The sequence below is a fragment of the Cherax quadricarinatus genome, chromosome 21, assembly GCF_038502225.1.
Source record: "Cherax quadricarinatus isolate ZL_2023a chromosome 21, ASM3850222v1, whole genome shotgun sequence".
Lineage (NCBI taxonomy): Eukaryota > Metazoa > Arthropoda > Malacostraca > Decapoda > Parastacidae > Cherax > Cherax quadricarinatus.
In genome coordinates, this window is record NC_091312.1 from 40,430,115 (window position 1) to 40,458,058 (window position 27,944).

The 27,944-nt window shown below is 45.9% G+C and overlaps 1 protein-coding gene across 4 annotated transcripts in view; it reads right to left on the bottom strand.

Annotated features, from left to right (window-relative positions):
• The window catches only part of LOC128689174 (uncharacterized), a 183,559-nt gene that overhangs the window by 121,507 nt on the left and 34,108 nt on the right, over positions 1 to 27,944 (bottom strand). The window contains exon 2 of one of the 4 annotated variants that reach the window (XM_070087397.1): positions 16,470 to 16,607. The exons of 2 other annotated variants lie outside the window; for them this stretch is intronic. The gene's annotated coding sequence lies outside the window, so the exon portion shown is untranslated. Of the gene's footprint in view, positions 1 to 16,469; positions 16,620 to 27,944 lie in introns of all 4 variants that reach the window. One more of the 4 variants, XM_070087396.1, reaches the window with a different exon arrangement.

Here is a 27,944-nt window from a genome sequence, read left to right on the forward strand (position 1 = left end):
CACAACTATCACCACTACACTCAACTATCACCACTACACACAACTATCACCACTACACTCAACTATCACTACACAATTATCACCACTACACAACTATCATCACTACACAACTATCATCACTACACATCACCACTACACTCAACTATCACCACTACACTCAACTATCACCACTACACAACTATCACCACTACACAACTATCACCACTACACAACTATCACCACTACACAACTATCACCACTACACTCATCACCACTACACACAACTATCACCACTACATACAACTATCATCACTACACAACTATCACTACACACAACTATCACCATTACAAACAACTATCACTACACAACTATCACCACTACACTCAACTATCATCACTACACAACTATCACCACTACACTCAACTATCACTACACAACTATCACCACTACACTCAACTATCACCACTACACTCAACTATCACCACTACACTCAACTATCACCACTACACTCAACTATCACCACTACACTCAACTATCACCACTACACTCAACTATCACCACTACACTCATCACCACTACACTCAACTATCACTACACAACTATCACCACTACACTCAACTATCACCACTACACTCAACTATCATCACTACACTCAACTATCACTACACAACTATCACCACTACACTCAACTATCATCACTACACTCAACTATCACCACTACACTCAACTATCACCACTACACTCAACTATCATCACTACACAACTATCACCACTACACTCAACTATCACCACTACACTCAACTATCACTACACAACTATCACCACTACACTCAACTATCACCACTACACTCACCTATCACCACTACACTCAACTATCATCACTACACAACTATCACCACTACACTCAACTATCACCACTACACTCAACTATCACCACACAACTATCACCACTACACTCAACTATCACCAGTACACTCAACTATCACCACTACACTCAACTATCATCACTGCACTCAACTATCACCAGTACACTCAACTATCACCACTACACTCAACTATCACCACTACACTCAACTATCACCAGTACACTCAACTATCACCACTACACTCAACTATCACCACTACACTCAACTATCATCACTGCACTCAACTCTCACCACTACACTCAACTATCACCACTACACTCAACTATCACCACTACACTCAACTATCACTACACTCAACTATCACTACACTCAACTATCACCACTACACTCAACTATCACCACTACACTCAACTATCACCACTACACTCAACTATCACCACTACACTCAACTATCACTACACAACTATCACCACTACACTCAACTATCACTACACAACTATCACCACTACACTCAACTATCACTACACAACTATCAACACTACACTCAACTATCATCACTACACTCAACTATCATCACTACACAACTATCACTACACTCAACTATCACCACTACACTCAACTATCACCACTACACTCAACTATCACTACACAACTATCACCACTACACTCAACTATCACTACACAACTATCAACACTACACTCAACTATCATCACTACACTCAACTATCATCACTACACAACTATCACCACTACACTCAACTATCACCACTACACTCAACTATCACCACTACACTCAACTATCACCACTACACTCAACTATCACCACTACACTCAACTATCACCACTACACTCAACTATCACTACACAACTATCACCACTCCACTCAACTATCACCACTACACTCAACTATCATCACTACACAACTATCATCACTACACAACTATCACCACTACACTCAACTATCACCACTACACTCAACTATCATCACTACACAACTATCACCACTACACAACTATCATCACTACACAACTATCACCACTACACTCAACTATCACCACTACACTCAACTATCACCACTACACTCAACTATCACCACTACACTCAACTATCACCACTACACACAATCACCACTACACTCAACTATCACCACTACACTCAACTATCACCACTACACTCAACTATGCTCGCGTATATTCACGGAAAAATACTTTGATAAATACTTCAATACATACTGGTATGAAAACATGTATACATATTGTAATACTCGTATACATGCTTGATTACACATTAATATAATAATATTAGTGGCGGATGAATCTGGGTGGATGGAAGATCCGAGAGAGGTATCCCTGTGCTGCCTAACCTCAGCCCCATCTATCTCGGTGCAAGCGAAAGGAATAGTGTAGAGTGCGGCAGAAGATCCTAATACAATTCAATATTGCCACTGAATATTTCACGCTAATTAAAAGAGGTGGTTTCCAGTATCGTCCAGTACATGGCAGATTAGGACTCGCAGCCCAAAACCAAAAATTCAAAGATAATCTTATGACACATTGGTACCCACACAACTCAAAATACAAGAATACTTATTATAAAGATGCACCAATATTTAGGGTTTGAAGCTGATCAGAAGAGGCATTCTCTAGCTATTATGTGGGAAACAACTTTGGTCATAGGACAGGTGAACATGCCAGTTGTTCCAAGAATTTGGTCCTCGTTACCGTACACAAGTGTTAGAAAGTTGAAGCCGATTGGATGAGGTGTTCTCGAAAAGTAAAAGAAAAAAAAATCAGGCAAAGTCTTATAGGTCCCCCTTCGTGATAAACAAAAACAAAATCAAAAACAAAAAACAATAATAATAATAATTGCTGAACGGGAACACCTTTTAACATCTCGTTGCGAAACTGTGGCCCTGGCTTCTTCGTTTGCCGCAGGCGGCCGTTCAACTCACTGCGCACTGAAGGTTAAACGTATGACCTCCATTCAGAGCCATCAAGTGTAGTAGGCACCCAAATGATTGTATAGTGAACTCGTAAAGGCGATGTTCAAGCAGGCAGAGCACATGCAACCCACCAGACCACAACAGTAGTGTTTTGTGGTCACCTCACTACCCACTCACTCAAAACTAGCAGTGGTAATTTAAGGTAAGCTATTGTTTACTTCAGCGAGTTCATGTACGAATACACAGTCTTCTTGTATGTACGTGCTGTATTGTATATCTATACTGTGTAAGCTCAGACCAAGTCATATTGTATGTTGGGTATAGATCCACACTCGCTGTGTACGTAGACTCAAGTTGTGTATGTATCCAAAAACAGTGTGTGTGTGTATAACGTTATAAACATTGACCAACATGACCTGTGGATTTGTGGCAGTGTGGAGCGAGAGGAAGAGGTGATGGAGGAGTAAGTGGAAGATATTGTGGAGGTGGTGGTGTGTGGTGGCGATGAAGGAGGAAGAGGAGGAGGAACAGGAAAGGAGGACAAGGAAGAAGAAAATGGATGCGTTGGAATGGATGAGTCAGCATAACATCTAGGAAGGTAGTATAAACATTGTTTGCTGCAGCAATGTTTACACGAGGTGTGAGAGTCAGATTAGGTTCATGGACAGGAGTTTTTTCTTAAAGGATAGAGACATCAGAGACAGGGTTTGCTTTCCTGGTGCTGGGATGGAGGATACTGTTAGCAGTCTTGACCGCATTATGAATGTTAATGGGATCAGTCCCATTATCTGCCTCAGTACTGGAGACAATATCAGCAACCGTAGAAGTGAGGATTTAGTTAGGAGAAATAGGGAGGGTGCCCTGTTATATTGGTATTTTGCCTAGAAGGGGAGTTGGAAATGGCCGTCCAGAGCAACTGGTGTTAACTCCTGGTTGGACAAACAAAAGGACATTGCAGTACCATTATCAACAAGTGGGGCCACTTCTACGGCAGAAATTGCATGTATGACAAGAATAGGATTTATTTATCAAGGGCTGGTTCAGTAGAGGGAGATGTTAGGGTTTTAAACTAGGAATAGTTAGAGGTAGGCAAGTTTATTCAGGTATGCTCAAATACAGTTACATAGATTATCATACATAGCAGCATATGTGTAGAGAACCTGGGATAACCCAAAAAAGTCAGACAGTGACTTATTTCCATTGGGGTCCTTACTTATTTCCATTGGGGTCCTTACTTATTTCCATTGGGGTCCTTACGTATTTCCATTAGGGTCCTTATTTCCATTGGGGTATGGGTTTTTGTGGGTAAGCTTTGAAATATACAACAGAAGTGGGCAGTGTGAATTATAAGGGTAGCGATATTGTGAGTTTTGGGAATAATAGTTACAGGCAGAATGATGTAGGGTTATAGGGGAATATGGGAAACCCTGTGACACTAGATGATAATGACAAAATTAGAGATAGTGGAGAATTAGAGACGAGCAGGAAGAGGAAAGAGAAGAGAGGGTTCCTTAATTCAAATAATACAAATAGTCACAGCGCTAGAAACATGAAGGACAAGCTGAGATTAGTTGCAAGTGCGGGTAAAATTGACGTATTTGCCTGTTAGGTAACACTTGAATTACTGCATAAAAATTGGTATAGACACTGAAGGAACACACAATAACTTGAACAACGCCTGCGAACAACACCGGAATTCTGACAACCACTTGATGAAATTAAACGACACCCGACTAGTGACTAAAAAACCCAATTTCCACATTTGTAAATACCTTGAATCTTCATTAATCGCTGTTGCTAACACAACAGAACAAAGGCAGCTGCATCATCTCTGAAGTATTAGCAAGAATTCCTCTTAAAACAATAAACCCTGCCATCACATAGCTGCTGCTACTATTTCTACTACCACCATCACCACACGTACTGCAAATAGTATTATTACTACTACTATTGATACCTACAAATATTATATTATGCCTCGCACCTCACTAGTACCTATATATACCCTCTGTGTCCTGGTACTCTTTGTAACGACTTGACAAAGCTCCTGGAGAGCGAAACGTTGCCAGAATAAACTGTCACATTAGTTGCACTTGTGCCCTCCACACTACAGTGCCATACAGCACCTGCCTTCCACACTACAGTGCCATACAGCACCTGCCTTCCACACTACAGTGCCATACAGCACCTGCCTTCCACACTACAGTGCCATACAGCACCTGCCTTCCACACTACAGTGCCATACAGCACCTGCCTTCCACACTACAGTGCCATACAGCACCTGCCTTCCACACTACAGTGCCATACAGCACCTGCCTTCCACACTACAGTGCCATAAAGCACCTGCCTTCCACACTACAGTGCCATACAGCACCTGCCTTCCACACTACAGTGCCATACAGCACCTGCCTTCCACACTACAGTGCCATACAGCACCTGCCTTCCACACTACAGTGCCATACAGCACCTGCCTTCCACACTACAGTGCCATACAGCACCTGCCTTCCACACTACAGTGCCATACAGCACCTGCCTTCCACACTACAGTGCCATACAGCACCTGCCTTCCACACTACAGTGCCATACAGCACCTGCCTTCCACACTACAGTGCCATACAGCACCTGCCTTCCACACTACAGTGCCATACAGCACCTGCCTTCCACACTACAGTGCCATACAGCACCTGCCTTCCACAATACAGTTCCATACAGCACCTGCCTTCCACACTACAGTGCCATACAGCACCTGCCTTCCACACTACAGTGCCATACAGCACCTGCCTTCCACACTACAGTGCCATACAGCACCTGCCTTCCACACTACAGTGCCATACAGCACCTGCCTTCCACACTACAGTGCCACACAGCACCTGCCTTCCACACTACAGTGCCACACAGCACCTGCCTTCCACACTACAGTGCCATACAGCACCTGCCTTCCACACTACAGTGCCATACAGCACCTGCCTTCCACACTACAGTGCCATACAGCACCTGCCTTCCACACTACAGTGCCATACAGCACCTGCCTTCCACACTACAGTGCCATACAGCACCTGCCTTCCACACTACAGTGCCATACAGCACCTGCCTTCCACACTACAGTGCCATACAGCACCTGCCTTCCACACTACAGTGCCATACAGCACCTGCCTTCCACACTACAGTGCCATACAGCACCTGCCTTCCACACTACAGTGCCATACAGCACCTGCCTTCCACACTACAGTGCATTTGTATAGTTGGTACTATATCACTACTAAGTATTTTTAATTAAAATAATATATCTCGGCAGTGTGCTGCTACCCTTTTCCAGCACTTGTCCGGAGAACCATTATTCTGCATTAATGAATCCTGGAGTTGATCTCCACAGGGTCGTTGGGGACCTAAATTAACGCCAGTGTCAATTTTTAGTTTATCGAGGAGGGGGAACAGAGCGAGAGAGAGCGAGAGAGAGCGAGATTCACAAACTTTAATTCTGACAATTAACCAAGATGGAGTCTCCGTCTCTCCTCGACAAAACTGTTTTTGGTTTAATACTCAGAATACTCTGCCTCCTTCACCTGCTGTCACTGCCTCCTTCACCTGCTGTCATTGCCTCCTTCACCTGCTGTCACTGCCTCCTTCACCTGCTGTCACTGCCTCCTTCACCTGCCCTCACTGCCTCCTTCACCTGCCCTCACTGCCTCCTTCACCTGCCCTCACTGCCTCCTTCACCTGCCCTCACTGCCTCCTTCACCTGCCCTCACTGCCTCCTTCACCTGCCCTCACTGCCTCCTTCACCTGCCCTCACTGCCTCCTTCACCTGCCCTCACTGCCTCCTTCACCTGCCCTCACTGCCTCCTTCACCTGCCCTCACTGCCTCCTTCACCTGCCCTCACTGCCTCCTTCACCTGCCCTCACTGCCTCCTTCACCTGCCCTCACTGCCTCCTTCACCTGCCCTCACTGCCTCCTTCACCTGCCCTCACTGCCTCCTTCACCTGCCCTCACTGCCTCCTTCACCTGCCCTAACTGCCTCCTTCACCTGCCCTAACTGCCTCCTTCACCTGCCCTCACTGCCTCCTTCACCTGCCCTCACTGCCTCCTTCACCTGCCCTCACTGCCTCCTTCACCTGCCCTCACTGCCTCCTTCACCTGCCCTCACTGCCTCCTTCACCTGCCCTCACTGCCTCCTTCACCTGCCCTCACTGCCTCCTTCACCTGCCCTCACTGCCTCCTTCACCTGCCCTCACTGCCTCCTTCACCTGCCCTCACTGCCTCCTTAACCTGCCCTCACTGCCTCCTTAACCTGCCCTCACTGCCTCCTTCACCTGCTCTCACTGCCTCCTTCACCTGCTCTCACTGCCTCCTTCACCTGCCCTCACTGCCTCCTTCACCTGCCCTCACTGCCTCCTTCACCTGCTGTCACTGCCTCCTTCACCTGCTGTCACTGCCTCCTTCACCTGCTGTCACTGCCTCCTTCACCTGCTGTCACTGCCTCCTTCACCTGCTGTCACTGCCTCCTTCACCTGCTGTCACTGCCTCCTTCACCTGCCGTCACTGCCTCCTTCACCTGCTGTCACTGCCTCCTTCACCTGCTGTCACTGCCTCCTTCACCTGCTGTCACTGCCTCCTTCACCTGCTGTCACTGCCTCCTTCACCTGCTGTCACTGCCTCCTTCACCTGCTGTCACTGCCTCCTTCACCTGCTGTCACTGCCTCCTTCACTTGCTGTCACTGCCTCCTTCACCTGCTGTCACTGCCTCCTTCACTTGCTGTCACTGCCTCCTTCACCTGCTGTCACTGCCTCCTTCACCTGCTGTCACTGCCTCCTTCACTTGCTGTCACTGCCTCCTTCACCTGCCCTCACTGCCTCCTTCACCTGCCCTCACTGCCTCCTTCACCTGCCCTCACTGCCTCCTTCACTTGCTGTCACTGCCTCCTTCACCTGCCCTCACTGCCTCCTTCACCTGCTGTCACTGCCTCCTTCACCTGCCCTCACTGCCTCCTTCACCTGCCCTCACTGCCTCCTTCACTTGCTGTCACTGCCTCCTTCACCTGCCCTCACTACCTCCTTCACTTGCTGTCACTGCCTCCTTCACCTGCCCTCACTGCCTCCTTCACTTGCTGTCACTGCCTCCTTCACCTGTCCTCACTGCCTCCTTCACTTGCTGTCACTGCCTCCCTCACCTGCCCTCACTGCCTCCTTCACCTGCTGTCACTGCCTCCTTCACCTACCGTCACTGTCTCCTTCACCTACAGTCACTGCCTCCTTCACCTACCGTCACTGCCTCCTTCACCTACCGTCACTGCCTCCTTCACCTACCGTCACTGCCTCCTTCACCTACCGTCACTGCCTCCTTCACCTACCGTCACTGCCTCCTTCACCTACCGTCACTGGCTCCTTCACCTACCGTCACTGCATCCTTCACCTACCGTTACTACATCCTTCACCTACCGTCACTGCATCCTTCACCTACCGTCACTGCATCCTTCACCTACCGTCACTGCCTCCTTCACCTACCGTCACTGCCTCCTTCACCTACCGTCACTGCCTCCTTCACCTACCGCCACTGCCTCCTTCACCTACCGTCACTGTCTCCTTCACCTACCGTCACTGCCTCCTTCACCTACCGTCACTGCCTCCTTCACCTACCGTCACTGCCTCCTTCACCTACCGTCACTGCCTCCTTCACCTACCGTCACTGCCTCCTTCACCTACCGTCACTGCCTCCTTCACCTACCGTCACTGCCTCCTTCACCTACCGTCACTGCCTCCTTCACCTACCGTCACTGCCTCCTTCACCTACCGTCACTGCCTCCTTCACCTACCGTCACTGCCTCCTTCACCTACCGTCACTGCCTCCTTCACCTACCGTCACTGCCTCCTTCACCTACCGTCATCTTCGTCTCGTAACCAACAAAAACAATAACTAGACGTACTTCCGTCGCTGCATGATCCGAGGAGGTATCCCCATATAGCATAACCCCAGCCACCTCTACCTCAATGCACATGACTGGAATAGTGCAGAGTGCGGCATAAGTTTGTAATGTATCTCAGTATTAGTGTTGAAGATTTGAAGTGAATCAGAAGAGGCTTTCACAAGTCATCACATAGAAATTAATATATCTTTATTCATTACAAGTACATATACAAGGTATACAGACCATATCTGACATCAGTGACATACTACTATATAGAAGGCCGCTTGTTATGCAGAGCATTTCAGGCAAATTAGGTCAATTTCTATCCCAGGATGCGACCCACACCAGTCGACTAACACCCAGGTACCCATTTTACTGATTGATGAATATGGACAGCAGGTGTTAGGAAACACACGCAATGTTTCCACCCCTTCCGGGAATCGAACCCGGACACCTCAGTGTGTGAAGCGAGAGTTTTGCCTACCAGGCCACAAGCCACCTTAATCCCAATCTCTTCAATTAAAATGGCAAATTAGGCCACAATCAATCGAAATTTAACTCGAGCCTTCCATTAAGAAACACCAACATTAAGCTAAGCCGAAGAGGCTTTCTCCTGTTATCTGTGAGACCAATATCCTAAAATACAACAGCACATCAAGCATGAAGCCGGTCGAAAGCAACATTGTCAAGTTCTCAGTGGTGATATATTTGGCCTGTGTAGGATTGTAGGATCCCATAGGCCTTTTTTGGGGGAAAAAAATGTTGAAGTTGATATCCAACTTTCACTGCAATAATTTGTGAGCGTCACTGAGGTCCGTGGTTCGATGCTCGGTAAGGGTGGAAACGGAGTATTTCCTTAAGATACCTGCTGTCCCTGTTCACCTAGCAGTTAAATAGGTACCTGGGTGTTACTCGACTGGTGTGGGTCGCATCCTGGGACAAAATTATCCTAATTTGCCCCAAACTTTTTTCCATGTATAGAAACCAGTTTACTTAATATAACTGGCAATTTAAAATTTGCCTAACTTAAAAGTAAAGAAAATCTTTCTATAAAGGCCATCAACACAAAGTTTGAAGCCTATCAGAAAATGCATTCTCCAGTAATTGTTCTAAATCAAACAATCGCAATTTTTTTTTTAATAGTTTCCGTTAAAATATTAAGACTTTCAATTAATCTAAAGTCACAGGTTGTTATCCGTCTTATGGAAGCCATCAGCGGTAATAATTTGAAGTCGATACGATGATGCATTCTTGAGATAGTGAATGGAAATCAATATCACTATTTAAAAGAAATGGCAAATTGGGACTTATGCAATGACAATGCGAATTTTGCTCTCTGGGAAACACCCCAGCGGTGAAAATTTGAAGTCCATCAGAAGAGTCATTCTCGAGGTGTCGCAAGGATTCTAATTATTCCAAGTTTTACTTATTTAGTTTACTGACAGATTTACGGGAAGATGAACCATCCTGACCGTAAGATGAGTCAGCCAGTAAACACTCAAGTTATGCTGAAGACTCAAATATATTTAACTAGATTTAACGATAATCAAATTTTCCCGCTGTTCTACGCATAACTTCGGCGGCTGTGGACTTTTACACCTGAATTTAACTCTCCGTCGTCATCGGCTTGTGAGACGCCATGTTTGCCACGACGAGTTAATCTTAAGATTTTGTTTTGATTTTAAATTCCGGAGGGTTAGTCACTCTGGATAACCCAAGAAAGTGCGCCAGTGAGGGACGCTGTCTTATTTCCATCGGGGTCCTCAGTCTTGTCCCCCAGGATACGACCCACGCCAGTCGACTAATACACAGGTACCTACTTGCTTGCTAGGTGAACGGAACAAGTGCCAAAGAAACACACCCAATGTTTCCACCCTTGCCGAGAATCGAACTACGGACACTTAGCCTGTGGAGCGAGAGCTTTGCCTACCAGGCCACGGGCCACCGTTGGTATTTGTCACAGTCATTCCAGGATGCTGGGAATGGGTTCAATAAATTCTGTAACAGAGCACTTGCATATACCAATAATTCCTAGAATTTAGGTCTAGTTACCGTACACCAGCGTTGAAAATTTGAAGGCGTTCTAAATAGGCGTTCTCTTGTTATGAGCGAAAAACGAAAAGTTGGCAAGGAAAAAATTAATTCACCCACTGGAACGTCCTCCTCCGTGGGTGATTAAAACTTTCATCGGTATAAAATTACCATTCAGATTCAAACATGTAATTTCTTATATACCAAAACCGTTGTGAGTGCTGTATGTCAGAATATATTCAGTGGCATATTTCTCAGCATACCTTGGTATAACTGACTCACGAAATGGTAGCGACACGATTGCAAACGAACCATACCCGTGGTATGGTTTGTTCGCAGTCGTGTCATTACGATTTTGGGAGTCATGTTGACGGCTTTGAGGGGACTTGAGCTAGAGTTCGTCAAGGCCACGCTAGCTGGAGATTCGTCTGTAAAAACTTGTATTTGTGGTCGCAGTGGTGCCTATGCTAACCTTCCTATGGTATATAAATATACCTAGTTGGACGAATCTTTTTGAAGCTAGCTGGTCCAGTGGCTAACGCGACGGTCTGGAGTTTTGAGAATCTCTGACCGCGGGTTCTAACCCCACCCGTGGTATGTTTGCTTGCCTTGGTATACCAAGAGTCACTTTATGATATTGTTATATTCAGTATACTCAGGTGGAAAAATAGACACGTGCTCTATAATGCGATCCTTTATTGACAACATTTCTCCCACAGAGTGGGCTTTATAAGTTAGAAACATCTGTTTGTGTCTCGATAAAACCCACTGTGTAGGCTAAACGTTGTCAATAAAAGATCGCATTATTGTTCATTTGCCTCTTTTCCATCGTGTCGGTATTTTACACCTTTTACCTCTAGCAAAAGAGGTGAGCAGAGCTTCAGTTCCTTGGACGAAGAGCCTCAAAGCGGCATCTTGAAGACTCTATCACCTTGACTGAGAGAATCATTCTTCTGGATTATGCAACATCAAGTGTCTCTTGTTACTTCCGTTCTTGACGTTCAGAGTATTTTAAGCTCATCAGTGTATCAATTAGTGGTGACGACACGCGTTGAACGAGGCATTCACTGACATCATTCAGCTGTGACGACACGCGTTGAACGAGGCATTCACTGACATCATTCAGCTGTGACGACACGCGTTGAACGAGGCATTCACTGACATCATTCAGCTGTGACGACACGCGTTGAACGAGGCATTCACTGACATCATTCAGCTGTGATGACACGCGTTGAACGAGGCATTCACTGGTATCATTCAGCTGTGACGACACGCGTTGAACGAGGCATTCACTGACATCATTCAGCTGTGATGACACGCGTTGAACGAGGCATTCACTGACATCATTCAGCTGTGATGACACGCGTTGAACGAGGCATTCACTGACATCAGTCAACTATGATAACGGGCGTGTTGGTGGTATCAGAGAAAACAACTGTGTCCAAATGCTCTACTACTCTCCTAATCCTACGGGTTTAGCTCCCTTGATTATAATAATCTACTGCTATCATTATCTTCTTCAGTACTTTACGTAGCATGCAAGTCAGTTAGTAGTTTAATCTTTCCTCTCTATTTCCTGTATTAATTATTAAGACTGCAGACTCAAATTAAGCTGTAATAAACAATTCTCAATGAATAAACAGAAGGGCTTGAACCGCGGTCCGTAGAGCGTCGGACTGTCAATATATGCACCGCGGTTCTAGCCCCTCGTCCACCCTTCTGTTTATTCATTAAGACTACAGTTTGCCGCCTTCCAGATGTCTTGCCGTTTGTCTTGACTTACTGTAGGTTATCGCTGGGGGTTGAGAGAGTGCCTCGGCACTCAACTCTCTTGTTGGAGGCACCATAGCCATGTGGCTCCTCCTGCATGATAGAATGATCATAGATGGACTGACTGGTGTCAGTCTCCCTCAGTCTAAGGTTAATGAAGTCCAGTTGAGGTTTTCTCGTATTATTGTTCTCAAACTGCTAACTGACAGCCAATAACTGTAATCAACTCCCTCTTTGAAGGCATGTAACTTAGCCAATTCATCGATTCCATCATGCATCTGAAAACCATTATGAGACGGAATCCACAGAATGTGCACTTCGACTTCTATCACGAGCACAAGTGAAGATCTGGCCTGCAGACCTTGCCGTAATGCGGCCACTACTTTGGGAACAAGCAAAAGACAGCAGAAAATAACTGGATTATATTTACTTCACCAAACAAGCTGGTATTTACAGAATATTACAGCCTATTTACACTGTGTACAATGAGACCGAACACAAGAATAAGAGACAGTGAGCAATGCGGCAAATGGAAGCACAGGACACGGAGAACCGTGAAGGCAAGTCTGTTGAAGTTATTTTCACGAGTGTACCACATAGTTTAACAGCTCTGGAGGGCTTCCTTGCTATTGGCTGGGTGAACCGAGGTACTGGTATAGCGGCGTGGTGAACCGAGGTACTGGTATAGCGGCGTGGTCCTTTTGATCGTTAAACCCTTAGCACCTGGTTCGTTGATCTGGAGGCAGCCTATATGGGTGTGACATACGCTGAATACAATGTAACATACTCTGAGCATACCACAACTTCATCGTTTGCAACCCTATCATACTTGGTGTGGAAAATTGGCTATAATTTTCCTATAATTAGTAATGTGTATGTGAAGTGTTAATATAATGTAATGTAACTATTAAGTATTAATGGTAGTCACAAACTACTCGTGAGGAAGCGAGTGAGTGCTGCCATCCGAGAGGGGGGGGGGGAGGTGTAGATAGCTGGAGACAATGGTGGTGACACAGGTATGGAAGGCTGACTGCTTGGTTCTCTATTTGACCCAAGGGAAGAGGTCATAAAAGAAAAACTGAATCGGGTGTAATGCCCGGGTAGCCGTCCTGAGAGGTAGTGTCGGCTCTCTCAAGGAATTTGGAAATTGGCTGAATCTTCCAGTGAAATCAATTAAGGAGTAACAGAAGCGGTATCATCAGAAATTGATGAAGTTCGCACCACATGTAATGTCCGCCTCCCAGAGTATTAATTCTCACTACTGGTATGTTAATTTGTATTGGTCAATATAAATTGCCTACAGAAAGGGAGACGTTAGGATATGACGCCAAATCTTAATTTGGTGAGTCATATAGAAATACCCTTTATACTTTTTAGAGTAATTTATTTAGATTTATGTAAAATTACCCGAGCAAATTACTCAGGTCAAGTAATTGATATTACCGAATATACAGTCCACACATGTGTCAGTGTTACTGGCACAGTTTTTTTTTTTTTCAAATAATTTTAAGAATTATATGTTGTAATAATAATTAAGGTCCAGACATATGAGACGTGATGACCTGAGAAAGTGGTCACGAAGGTGGGATGTTATTGTGACCTGGTGACCTTAAAGTCCCACTTGACTGACCTACATCAATATCAGTAAGTGTAAACTGTTTGATATACTGAAGTTTCTTCACAATAATGGGGGTGAAATAATTCTGGATATTGCCTGTAAAATTTACTAATTTCTAACCCCTGTCACTGCCTTTAATGTGCCAAGCTCACTCAGATGTTTGTTTACATCTGTTGTGTGTATGGTGTTTAACACTTGTTATTCCCTTGCCTGACGACGCCGATCCTCCTTTCATCTGAAAACATTTGAAACAATTCGTTCAGCTCCTCGTAGACTTCCCTGTCTTTTCTCACGAGCTGTCCTCCTCCTCCTCCTCCTCCTCCTCTTCCTCTGTCAGTTTTATTACCTGATCTTTCACTCTTTTCTTCTTCTGTTGTAGCTGTGTAGCAGCTACAACATGAATTAAGAAAAGATTCTAGACTTCACCTTACGAAACAAAGCAAATTGACACACGAGCATTCCCTGCAGAGGTTAATGGGTTGATGTGTGACTCTGAAGATATGCTTGGCACAGTGCTTACCCCTTGATATTCCTCCTCGAGGTTTATAGCCTCTATCCTACGAAACTGTACTCAGTTGCCGGTATTCTTGTCCCTTCCCAAATTTCATAACCTTGAGTTCTTCGAGGTTGAATTCAATTAGTAACTCGTATAAGCAGTCTTGCAGTTTATCAAGTCCATTTGCAGTTTTTCCTTGATATCATCGGTGTATGTGTGTACTTACCTATTTATATTCCCCTATTTAAGGTGACTAAGTTTTTTTCCGCATCCTAGCTGAGTGAGTTCTATCATATCTATTCTTAAAACTATGTATGGATTCTGCCTCCACTATTTCGCTTTCTTGGTGATTCTCCTCCTGGTATCTCTAAGGTTAAAGAAGTGTTTCCTGACATCCCTGTGACTCATCTGTGCGTTTAATTTTCATGTGTGCTCTCGTGTACCTGAGACCAACCTCTCAAACAGTCTTGCCCTGTCCACCCAGTTAATCCTCCTCAGTATTTTGTACGTCGTAATTATATCACCTCTGGTCCTTCTGTTCTCTTAATATCATTGATTTTAGTTCCTTTACCCTCTAATCATAGCTCATACCTCTTACCTCTGGGACTAGTCTCATTGCAAACTTCTGCACTTTTTCTAGCTTGATATGTTTTATCAGATGTGGGCTCCATATTGGCGCTGCATACTCTAAGATGTGCCTCGCAGATGTCGATATATAGTGTCGTAAAAGGCTCGTTGTTGAGGGTCCTGAATCAGCGGCAGCTGTTCGACTGCAGTTCTCAGGCGATATGCTAAAAACTGTTTTCACTCTGGGATCTTTCTCTTCCAAGGAGGTTGGTAGCCTTTGTTTCTCTTTGTTTCCAGAGTACAGGTTTAGCCGCTCTCCGATTTTCCTAACTTTTTATATGTTGGGGTTAAATTCTAGTATATTCACTTGTCTACATCTATTTGTAATCTTCCTGGTCTGCCTCTGTCTTTTCATTAGTTTCACAACAACCGTAAACAGGGATACGTCTGGCTGTTTCTTTTATGTAGTTTGTGTACACAAGAAATAGTACTGGTCCCAGTACTGACCCTCGTGAAAACCCACTCGTCATACTTGCAGCAGGAAGGAAACAATAATGGATTGTCTTCCTGCTGCTAAGTATTCCTTCATCCACTGTAGTGCTTTCCCTGATACTCCTGCCTGCTCCTCTAGCTTTAGGTTCGGTCTCTTTAGGGGTACTGTATTAAACTCCACTTAGAATACAGAAATATACAGTCAACCCATTCTCTGTCTCTCCGTCACACCCATCGGGGTAGCCCAGTGGTGAGAGGCGTGACTCTCACCGCTGGGGTCCAGGGTTCGAATCCCGGAAGAACTACTGTCTCTCTCTGTCTCTCTCTATCTCTCTCTCTGTCTCCTGCCTAACTTTCGTTACCTTTTCATACCTCGTCATAGAACTCAAATAGATTTGCGAGACAGGATTCACCATCTTCATAACCTTGCTGTTGTAATTTATCTATCAGCTTCTTCCCTGGTGCTGTACTACTCTCCTGACAATCTTCTCCATAACTTTAAATACCATGCATGTCCTGTCACACTTGTCTCTGGTTTAATTCCACCAGTCTGTCCTCCTGGCCCCGCCTCTTCCCTGGTCACTACTTGGTCCACTCTCCTTGCACCATTACCTATATCGTATGTATTCTTAAAGCTTTGTATGGATCCTGCCTCCACTACATCACTCTCCAGACTGTTTCACTTCCTGACAACTGTATGGCTGAAGAAATACTTCCTAACATACCAACTTTTTTTATTCGACTGAAGAGGCCTACTGTGTAGCCGAAACGTTTCAGTATAAAGATACCTAAGTGTTAAATACCTGTGACTCGTCCGAGTCTTCAGCTTCCATCTGTGACCTCTTGTTGCTGTGCTCCATCTGTGACCTCTTGTTGCTGTGCTCCATCTGTGACCTCTTGTTGCTGTGCTCCATCTGTGACCTCTTGTTGCTGTGCTCCATCTGTGAAACATCCTGTGTAAGACAGAAAATGGAGAGAGAGAGAGAGAGAGAGAGAGAGAGAGAGAGAGAGAGAGAGAGAGAGAGAGAGAGAGAGAGAGAGAGAGAGAGAGAGAGAGAGAGAGAGAGAGAGAGATAATGAATCTACCATGACCTCGCCTCTCTAGGGAGAGCAACTATTGCAAGGTTAACGAGGCTAAACGCTCGTTAGTGGTGATCCAAATGAGTTCTTTAAATTTAGTAAAAACTTTCACAAAACTAGGAGTAAAAAATGGCATCTTCGGTTAACCACACAAACAGCAGCCCTCTACATCCACCACACACACTCCACACACACTCCACACACACTCCACACACACTCCACACACACTCCACACACACTCCACACACACGCTGAACGCGTGGTCCAGCAACTGGCTTCTCGAATTTAACCACGCCAAATGCAAAGTCATGAAGATCGGGGAAGGGCAAAGAAGACCGCAGACAGAGTAGAGGCTAGGTGGCCAAACACTGCAAACCTCACTCAAGGAGAAAGATCTGGGTGTGAGTATAACACCGAGCACGTCTCCGGAAGCACACATCAGCCAGATAACTGCTACTGCATATGGGCGCCTAGCAAACCTGAGAATAGCTTTCCGATACCTCAGTAAGGAATCGTTCAAGACTCTATACACTGTGTACATCAGGCCCATACTGGAGTACGCAACACCAGTTTGGAACCCACACCTGGTCAAGCACGTCAAGAAATTAGAGAAAGTGCAAAGGTTTGCAACAAGGCTAATTCCAGAGCTAAAGGGAATGTCCTACGAAGAAAGGTTAAGGGAAATCGGTCTGACGACACTGGAAGACAGGAGGGTCAGGGGCGACATGATAACGACACACAAAATACTGCGTGGAATAGATAAGGTGGACAGAGACAGGATGTTCCAGAGACGGGACACAGAAACAAGGGGTCACAATTGGAAGTTGAAGACTCAGATGAGCCAAAGGGATATAAGGAAGTATTTCTTCAGCCACAGAGTTGTTAGGAAGTGGAATAATCTGGCAAATGATGTAGTGAAGGCAAGAACCATACATAGTTTTAAGACGAGGTACGATAAAGCTCATGGAACATGGAGAAGGAGGACCCAGTAGTGGTCAGTGAAGAGGCGGGGCCAGGAGCTGAGTCTCGACTCCTGCAACCACAATTAGGCGAGTACAATTAGGCGAGTACATACACCCACACACTCGATCACCAACTCTGCAGGCCAGAAGTGGTGATCCATGCTAGAACAACCGTGGTGCTGAGGCTTGGCCCAAAGTCAGGGTTGACCATTAAAAAGAGACGAACTTGTTGAGTTTCGAGAAGAATAGCACCAATGAGAACACAGCAACTCATCACAGTGGTGGTGCTGCTACACCATCACCAGCACTGTCTCTCTCCAGAGAGCGTGGATCACAACTGCACGACTGTCATCCGGTCTTAGAGATGGAATCACGGGGTCCCCGTTGGGATGAGGATTGCTGTAGTGCGCGCTCTCAGTATCAGAGAATGCGAGAGGTTGGCACTACGCTAGAGCAGTTACCGTCACATGACATACAAAACACTTCACAAGATAAATCAAAGCGTTACACGACATGCTTAAGCGTCACATACATAATTTGTCAACATAAGAACAGTTGTAAACGCCACGTTCTCCATGCAATATTTTTATTATCATTAGTTTTAGAGAACACAGCTAGAACGATAGTTCATACCTGAACATTGTTAGGTCACGGGAGTGGCAAGAATAGGGAGAGGCAGGACTGGGTTACGCCGAGTTATTAATTAGTTTAAGACTTATCGACTACGAGGTCATTTAAACTGTACTACTTTGCACATCAGTCAAGGTTACTTTAATCGGTAATATAATGGGCAAAATAATATTTTAGTGTATATACACTGAAAGATATACATCTCCCTTTGTTAAGACAGGAGGAGCAGGGAGGAAGTGCTAGGGAGGGAGAGAGGAAGGAAAGAAAGAAAGACGGGAGGAAGAGAAGAGAAGGGATGCGATGAGAGCAAGGGTGTGGTGAAGAGGAAAGTTTGGATTCAGAGTCAGAACATTAACCTCTCTCTCCTCCTGCTGGTTGAAGACATTCTTACGTGCTCTAGTACAGCAGACAAATACACAAGTATTCCAGTGTTGACACACACACACACACACACACACACACACACACACACACACACAGAGCAGGAAGAGTGACCTAGTAGCGACCAGTAAAGAGGCGGGGCCAGGAGCTATGAATCGATCCCTGCAGCCACAATTGAGTACACACACACACACACACACACACACGTCAGTCTCACAGTCACCATGTCAGGGGCATAAAAAAAATCGAAAGCCAGGAGTAATGGCTGGACTGGAACCCGGGACCCGGGAAGCGAAGACACGCTATATTTGCATAAACAAATATGCATTTGAGATATTCCATGGATACATACATCAGTAACAACAATGAACCTCAAAAACAAGTTTGTTTTCCGCTCTAAATGTAATACGTTATCGTATTAATTTGACGCGTTAAACTCATTTTAGTAATTCAGCGCAAGGAATGGTGGTGACTCCTCTGTCAGGTAATGTGGGACTGATTCACGCGTAGCTTTCCCCTCTGTATATAGCACAGAGCAACACAGGAAAACATTTCTCAGTCACTCAGCAGGTGTTGTGGGTGTTTCATAACTCGACCTGATTACTGAGGTCGGGGTTGGAGATGAAATGAAACGTTGTCGAAGTTACATTACCAATCTGCGCACTAATTGAGAAGGATTAGTATACAGCGCTTTCTTAAAGCCATCACCAATCTTCTGGTGACTTCATCTAGAGGGACATCGACACGTTCTGGTACAGCGAAAACAGTATGTTGGAACAACTCGAACAAGCATCCCACATGTTGGAAATGTTCGCTAGCCGATGCTTCAGCCCGTTCTGAACACCATAACGTCGCTAGTGTTGATTCAGCGCATCTGATCGGGACGGCTAACACTGTAATCCATGTTAATTAACACATTACTTGCGTTGTAGCAACTCCTCAACCTGCCCTCGCGGAGATCACTGCTCTTCTGGCACTATCTTTTCAACGACAAATCACAACCATCGCTAGCAAGTCTTTTCCATGTAAACATTTGTTTTAATTAAAGTTATATCTGCAAGACAGCTTCACTCTCCCCTCGCAAGTTGATAAAGGGGAATTATTTTATGTTTAAGGGGAGGCAGTAAACCCGTTAGGGGCCAAACAGACTAAGAGAATGCACAGAGAAATTCCCCTGCCTATAACAGATCAGTCGAGCCTGTAATTTCTTACCTGCGTTTAAAATCACGCAGGTAAGAAAGTTATATAATAATTTGCTTCTGGAAATTACTTGGGAGATTCGTTACCTGTACTATTAAAGAAGTTCTTAATGGAGAGGGAGGTATGGAAGACGCTGGAAGACTCTGGAAGGAGCCCCAGTGAAAAACAGGGTTCTAGTAAGTGAAGTTAAGTTTCATTACCCAGTAAGAACACTCGGTAGAGAGCAAAGGTATAAAATACCGACACGATGCACAAAGACACCAATGCAGTATAATGCGATCCTTTTTTTTGTCGATTCTTCGCCTACGCAGCAGGCTTTTGCAAGTCATTTTCAAGTCACTTTCAGGTGACTTGAAGAAATCCACTATTTGGGCGAAACGTTATCAGTGAAGAATTGCATTACTGGATTTGTCTGTTTATCCGAAAATAAAGGGTCGAATTTTTTGCAGCACTTGTCATGTGTGGTCAAAATTACGATTAGACCCATGACCTATGACACTTCCTCATTAACGAAGCCTACGTCAAACAGCATGCAGCCAGGACCAACATCCTTACTGGCCAGCTCTTCAAGAGCCATGGTCCGATACCAGGCCACTATAGTGATGGCCAGCCAGACCCATCGGAGACGTTTTTGGATCCAGCCAGTGGATGGTACCACACTGTGGAGAGGTTTTTGGATCCATCCAGTCTGTGGTAGACCTATGGCAGAGTTATTGTCTTTGAAACCACAATGCCAGTCACATAGCAGCAAATGAGGGGGGTCCACGAAGTTATTTTTTTTATTGTGAAAATAATGTCAGTGTCTATCAGCGTCTGACAGTGTGTGTGAATGTGTGTGAGAGTGAGAAAGAGAAAGAAAGAGAGAAAGAAAGAGAAAAAGAAAGAGAAAGAAAGAGAGAATGACCGCGATCTGACTAGTAACGGACTTGCCACGGCTCACCCGCTGCGAGAATCGTACCAAGAATTAAGCAGAAGACACCCCGGTAAGATACAACTAAGACGTATAAAGTTAAATATTAATATTCCATTTTTTGTGGGTTTTCCATTACGTGCCATTCATCTACACTAAATTGCATTCATCTTTCACTCCATTTGATCCTTTTTGCCGAATCTTTTCATATGGGTTTGCATATTTTTTTCACTTTTCGCTAGCATGTTTACATGTTTTTTGCTCGTTACTGTGTGCGTGTGTGGCTGTGTGTGTATTCATCTATGTTCAAAATAGTATAAAACACTGACAAACTGATAAATAAGACATGTGCAACAGTTAGGTATCTTGTCGAAACGTTTCGCTTACGTAGTAGGCTTCTTCAGTCAAATAAGGAGGGAGCAGGTATAGTAGTGAAATGGTGATGTAATCAGTCCATCAACCTTGGAGAGAAATAGTATTTGAGGTGGTGAGTCCCTTACCCTGGAGAGGAGTTCAGCTCCATGAAGCTGAACTCTTAATTGTTTCTTGGGTTCTATGTCAAGATAATATATCACCGGGCCGCGGGGGCGTTGACCCCCGGAACTCTCTCCAGGTAAACTCCAGGAAACTGTGAGTAGTGTTCGCCTCCCTAACCTCTTGGTCTGAGTCTTCCCACTTACAACTACGCTGAAACTGAAGCAGTATTTAGCTTTCCTCTAGTTCATCTGTGTCATGTATCATCCCCTCGGCATCTCAAACAGCGTGTAAAATACAGCTGTTCGCTGTATTTTACACGTCATGACCATACCTTTCCTAGCTCGCCTCTCTTCTGATGAGGTTAGTTTGTATTTCTCAGATTAACTCTCTCCTCGTAGTCATGTCCACTCATCTCTAGTATCACTTTCGACACGAAGATTCGAGCTTTTTTTCAAGAGATATTGGACTCTGCGTACTCTCGTTTTATTTTCATTTCTTTCAAATAAGTTACAAACAGGTATAAGTTGAACTCTGTTTCCTCCGGTAAATCACTTGTGTACACCAGGAATATCAAGGTCACTGCAAACACCGATCTGAACTCGATGATTTGTATGTATAGCAGTCAAATCTCAGCTCCTGACCTTGCTTCTTTTGTTATTTTTTAACGGCATTATATTTTATTCTGACCTCTTCGAGCTTATCATACCTATTCTTTAAAATGTATTTTAATTGACTTCTATTACTTCTATTATTTCATTCCAATTTTCTACCATGTTATGACTAAAAAATTCTGTCTATTATATCAATAGCTCATTTGTATCTTCAACTTCTACCTGTGTCCACGTCTCCCTGGCCTCCTAATTGAAAATTTATCCCAATCTGAACAATTCCTCTTAAAATTTCAAATGTCGTAATGATGTCTTCCCTAGTCCTCTCAATTTCACTTCCTTCAAATTCTGCTCTTAATGTATGTGTCTCAGCACTAGAACTAGTTGCTTGTAGACCTTTAGAGTTTCTACATATACTTGAGCAGATGGGAACTACATGTTGAGTGGGGAACATACTCGATGATTAACCTATTTAATAAAATACAGTGATAGCTCTAATCCGAACTGTATAGGCCGAGATCAGTTCGGAAACACGGAGTTTCCGGATACGTGAGGGAGGATGATGTGCATCCGTACTGTCATATCGCCATCGGCGACGGCGTTGTAGGTTTAAAAAACAAGTCTAGCGTCGTCTGGCGGTGGGACTAGACACTCTGGGCTCGAATAACAGCTTCCCGGATTTCTGCAGCCATTTTAAGTTAGGCGCCACGATCCATCATACCACTACCACGTTGTTGTAGGTACCACATGATGCAATAATCGAATTCCAAGATCTGTGGCTTCGCCATCACTTTTCTTTCGACACTTTTTCCAGTTTTTGAGGCGGCAGAAAACATCCGAACGGTTTTTCGGATGTGTCGGTAATAATTTTAGAATTTTGCCCTTTCCCAGGGCAAAATGGCAGGCCGAATATGTGAGTTAACAATGTATATATCCTCTACTCTTCATTTTCTGTTGCCTTCGTTACGTGTTGACTAACATTTCTTCATTGGTAACTTCATTTTTGTTATCTACGTTTCTGGTCAGCCAACATGTCTCAGTACTTCTAGTAAATTAACTTACAATTCAAAATCTAATGATAAAAACACAACAGACCCACAGAGAACCTCTTGAGTAACCCAGGGAACGGTTGCGGCCCAAGAGCCAGCGATGACTGAATGGAACAGAGTTTTGGGGGGATAGGAGAGCCACTACCAGCGAGAACACTGGACCTAAGACACCAGAGAAGTAATTCTGACTCCTGTTATAACAACACCTGTGCTTCTCCCAACGAGTTCCATGTGAGCGAGGAAGGTAGCACACGAGATAACTCACCATCGTATACCTGGAGTATACCTGGAGAGGGTTTCGAGGGTCAACGCCCCTGCGGCCCGGTCTGTGACCAAGCCTCATGGTGGATCAGGGTCTGATCAACCAGACTGTTACTGCTGGCCGCACGCAACCCGACGTACGAACCACAGCCCGGCTGGTCAGGTACCGACTTAAAATATAGAACCAAAGAAACCACTTGAGCCGAAGATGTGTTGTACACTACTATAGTGTCTGTGACGTGGGTGTCCCGGTGGCCTGGTGGCTAAAGCTCCCGCTTCACACACGGAGGGCCCGGGTTCGATTCCCGGCGAGTGGAAACATTTCGACACGTTTCCTTACACCTATTGTCCTGTTCACCTAGCAGCAAATAGGTACCTGGGTGTTAGTCGACTGGTGTGGGTCGCATCCTGGGGGACAAGATTAAGGACCCCAATGGAAATAAGTTAGACAGTCCTCGATGACGCACTGACTTTCTTGGGTTATCCTGGGTGGCTAACCCTCCGAGGTTAAAAATTCGAACGAAATCTTGCCTTATCTTATCTGACGACCACACTGCTTGTACTGAAGAGGACACGCCCAGCCTTGGCAAGAGGGCTGCCCCGCCATAGGGTTGTAAACGGTATCTCACTTGTACAAACTCCAACACTCCTTTTAGGAGTCAGTAACGGGTCATCATTTAGAGACGACCCGTGTCAGGACTTCTTTCGTGACAGAAAATATTTATCATCGCATCAATAATTTAGCATTATTCCTTAATTTTTATTCCGTTGCTTCCAATAAATTACCAATACCTTACACTCATTAGGCTTTTCCCTGAGTCCCCTGTTTACAGGGAGTTATTTACCAGCGACACTATGTCGTTGAGGGAAGAATTCTGATGTTCTGTTTTATTTTACGGCTTTGCTGGGAGTGTGGGATGGTAAGTCGTGAGAACTTAAGAGGGAGGGTGGTGAATGTTGGGGGAAGAGGGAGGATGGTGAATCTTGGGGAAGAGGGAGGGTGGTGAATTTTGGGGAAGAGGGAGGGTGGTGAATTTTGGGGAAGAGGGAGGGTGGTGAATCTTGAGGGAGAGTGGTGACGAGGGATGGGATGATGGAAGTGTGGTGGGGAAGATGGATGAGGTGATGTTTGAGGTGGTGAACGAGTGGAAGTGTACTGGAGCTGGAACGTATACTGGTGTAACTGGTAGCTGGAAGAGGAAGTCTGGGAGAGAGTGAAGAAGAGTGAAAGTGTAGAGGAATGTGGAAAGGAGAGGGAGGGTGAGGAGTAGCAGGAATGGAGGAGCCTGCAGGAGGGTGTGGAGTAGCAGGAATGGAGGAGCCTGCAGGAGGGTGTGGAGTAGCAGGAATGGACGAGCCTGCAGGAGGGTGTGGAGTAGCAGGAGTGGACGAGCCTGCAGGAGGGTGTGGAGTAGCAGGAATGGACGAGCCTGCAGGAGGAGGAGGAGGAGGAGGAGCCTGTAAGAGGGTGTGGAGTACCAAGAGTGGAGAGCCTGCAGGAGGGTGTGGAGTAGCAGGAGTGGAGGAGTCTGTAAGAGGGTGTGGAGTAGCAGGGGTGGAGGAGCCTGTAGGAGGGTGTGGAGTAGCAGGAGTGGAGGAGTCTGTAAGAGGGTGTGGAGTAGCAGGGGTGGAGGAGCCTGCAGGAGGGTGTGGAGTAGCAGGGGTGGAGGAGCCTGCAGGAGGGTGTGGAGTAGCAGGGGTGGAGGAGCCTGCAGGAGGGTGTGGAGTAGCAGGGGTGGAGGAGCCTGCAGGAGGGTGTGGAGTAGCAGGGGTGGAGGAGCCTGCAGGAGGGTGATGGTGACCAGGGGTGCGAGAGGGAGTTGAAGGCTGACTGACTGTGTTGGTACTTTCCTAAACTTCTTCCCTATGTTGAGTCACCCATCCTGAGGCAAACGACTTCTTCCTCATCCCCTTTTTCCCGCAGTTCCCTCCTCTCTCTCTCTCTCTCTCTCTCTCTCTCTCTCTCTCTCTCTCTCTCTCTCTCTCTCTCTCTCTCTCTCTCTCTCTCTCTCTCTCTCTCTCTATGTTGCTTTATATTCTTCCTTGGTCCGTTCTTCTTAGGCCATGTCAAATTTTCATAATTCTGCCGGATGAATGTCCTTCCTTATAAGATTTACAGCACCAACTTCAAAATAAGGAATGATAATGGCTTTGCTTCTTGCCCATAAAATCCTTTCTTTATAATACACCAGATTTCGGCGACAAAATTCTCATCTCACATCAAATCTGAATTTCACTCTTTCCCTTATTTACTTCGTAGTTTCCTCTCAGGTTTGTCTTATATAAACATGGTGAGAGTTGTGTGTCTGGAATCTAAAGTTTCTTGTTGTGTCTTGCCTCTTCTCTCCTTTTTTATGTCTCAGGAATTCTATTTATTTATACTCTCTTCTCCCCTTTATCGAATCCACCCAACGTATGTTTAAATCCACTATCTTCTCTAGTCACTCTGCCCCCTGCACTCTACCCCTACTGCTGCACCCTTGCACTCTACCCCTACTGCTGCCCCCTTGCACTCTACCCCTACTGCTGCCCCCTTGCACTCTACCCCTACTACTGCCCCCTTGCACTCTACCCCTACTGCTGACCCCTTGCACTCTACCCCTACTGCTGACCCCTTGCACTCTACCTACTGCTGACCCCTTGCACTCTACCCCTACTGCTGACCCCTTGCACTCTACCCCTACTGCTGACCCCTTGCACTCTACCCCTACTGCTGACCCCTTGCACTCTACCCCTACTGCTGACCCCTTGCACTCTACCCCTACTGCTGACCCCTTGCACTCTACCCCTACTGCTGACCCCTTGCACTCTACCCCTACTGCTGACCCCTTGCACTCTACCCCTACTGCTGACCCCTTGCACTCTACCCCTACTGCTGACCCCTTGCACTCTACCCCTACTGCTGACCCCTTGCACTCTACCCCTACTGCTGACCCCTTGCACTCTACCCCTACTGCTGACCCCTTGCACTCTACCCCTACTGCTGACCCCTTGCACTCTACCCCTACTGCTGACCCCTTGCACTCTACCCCTACTGCTGACCCCTTGCACTCTACCCCTACTGCTGACCCCTTGCACTCTACCCCTACTGCTGACCCCTTGCACTCTACCCCTACTGCTGACCCCTTGCACTCTACCCCTACTGCTGACCCCTTGCACTCTACCCCTACTGCTGACCCCTTGCACTCTACCCCTACTGCTGACCCCTTGCACTCTACCCCTACTGCTGACCCCTTGCACTCTACCCCTACTGCTGACCCCTTGCACTCTACCCCTACTGCTGACCCCTTGCACTCTACCCCTACTGCTGACCCCTTGCACTCTACCCCTACTGCTGACCCCTTGCACTCTACCCCTACTGCTGACCCCTTGCACTCTACCCCTACTGCTGACCCCTTCCTCTATACCCCTACTGCTGACCCCTTGCACTCTACCCCTACTGCTGACCCCTTGCACTCTACCCCTCCTGCTGACCCCTTGCACTCTACCCCTCCTGCTGACCCCTTGCACTCTACCCCTCCTGCTGACCCCTTGCACTCTACCCCTCCTGCTGTCCCCTTGCACGCTACCCCTCCTCCTGACCCCTGCACTCTACCCCTCCTCCTGACCCCTGCACTCTACCCCTCCTCCTGACCCCTGCACTCTACCCCTCCTCCTGACCCCTGCACTCTACCCCTGCTGTTGTCCCTGTCTTGCCTCTGGTTCTCCAGGTTCTCTGTTAATCCTTCTCACTTCCTGCAGTTCTATGCGTCATTTTCAAGGTCCGTCTCTCTTTAGTTCTCCTCTTCCAAATTCCATTGTTCCTTTCGCATCCCTTCCTCTACCCAAAGTTTTCTGATTATTTAATTTTTCTGTTTCTAATCATTTATCATCTACCCTTCCTCTATCATTTGCCGCCAGTCTTTGTAACCTACTTTCCCTGGAGCGTCGTTTGCTGTGTACCCGCCTATATGTGGTTACTGAAGCCGAGTGTGAGTGTGAGTGTGAGTGTGAGTGTGAGTGTGTGTGTGTGTGTGTGTGTGTGTGTGTGTGTACTTACCTATCCAAGGTTTCAGGGTCGATTCACATCTCCTGGCCCCGCCTCTTCGCTGGTCGCTACTAGGTCAAATCTCTCTTTGTTCCATGAGCTTTATCGTACATCTTAAAGATGTGTATGGATCCTGCCTCCACTACATCACTCTCCAGACTATTCCACTTCCTGACAACTCTGTGACTGAAGAAATACTTCCTAACATCCCTGTGATCAGCTTCCTGTTGCGACACCTTGTTGCTGTGTCACATCTCAAACTTTCTGTCAATTCTTCTCAGTGTTTTATACGTCGTTGTCATGGCTTCCCTATGCCTCCTGTCTTCCAATATCATCAGGTTGATTTCCTCTCCTCGTAGTACATACCCTTTAGCCCCGGGACTAATCTTGTTGCAAACCCTTGCACTTTCTCTAATTTCTTGACGTGCTTGACCAGGTGTGGGTTCTAAACTGGTGCTGCATACTCCGATTTGGGCCTGACGTACATAGTTTACAATGTCTTAGATGACTCCTTACTGAGGTGCCGAAACGCTATTCTTAGGTTTGCCAGGCGCCCATATGCTGAAGGAGTTACTGATTAATGTGTCCCTCAGGAGATGTGTTTGGTATTATGATCACCCCATGATCCTTTTCCTTGAGTACGGTTTGCAGCCTTTGGCCCCCTAGCTTGTACTCTGTGGTCTTCTTTGACCC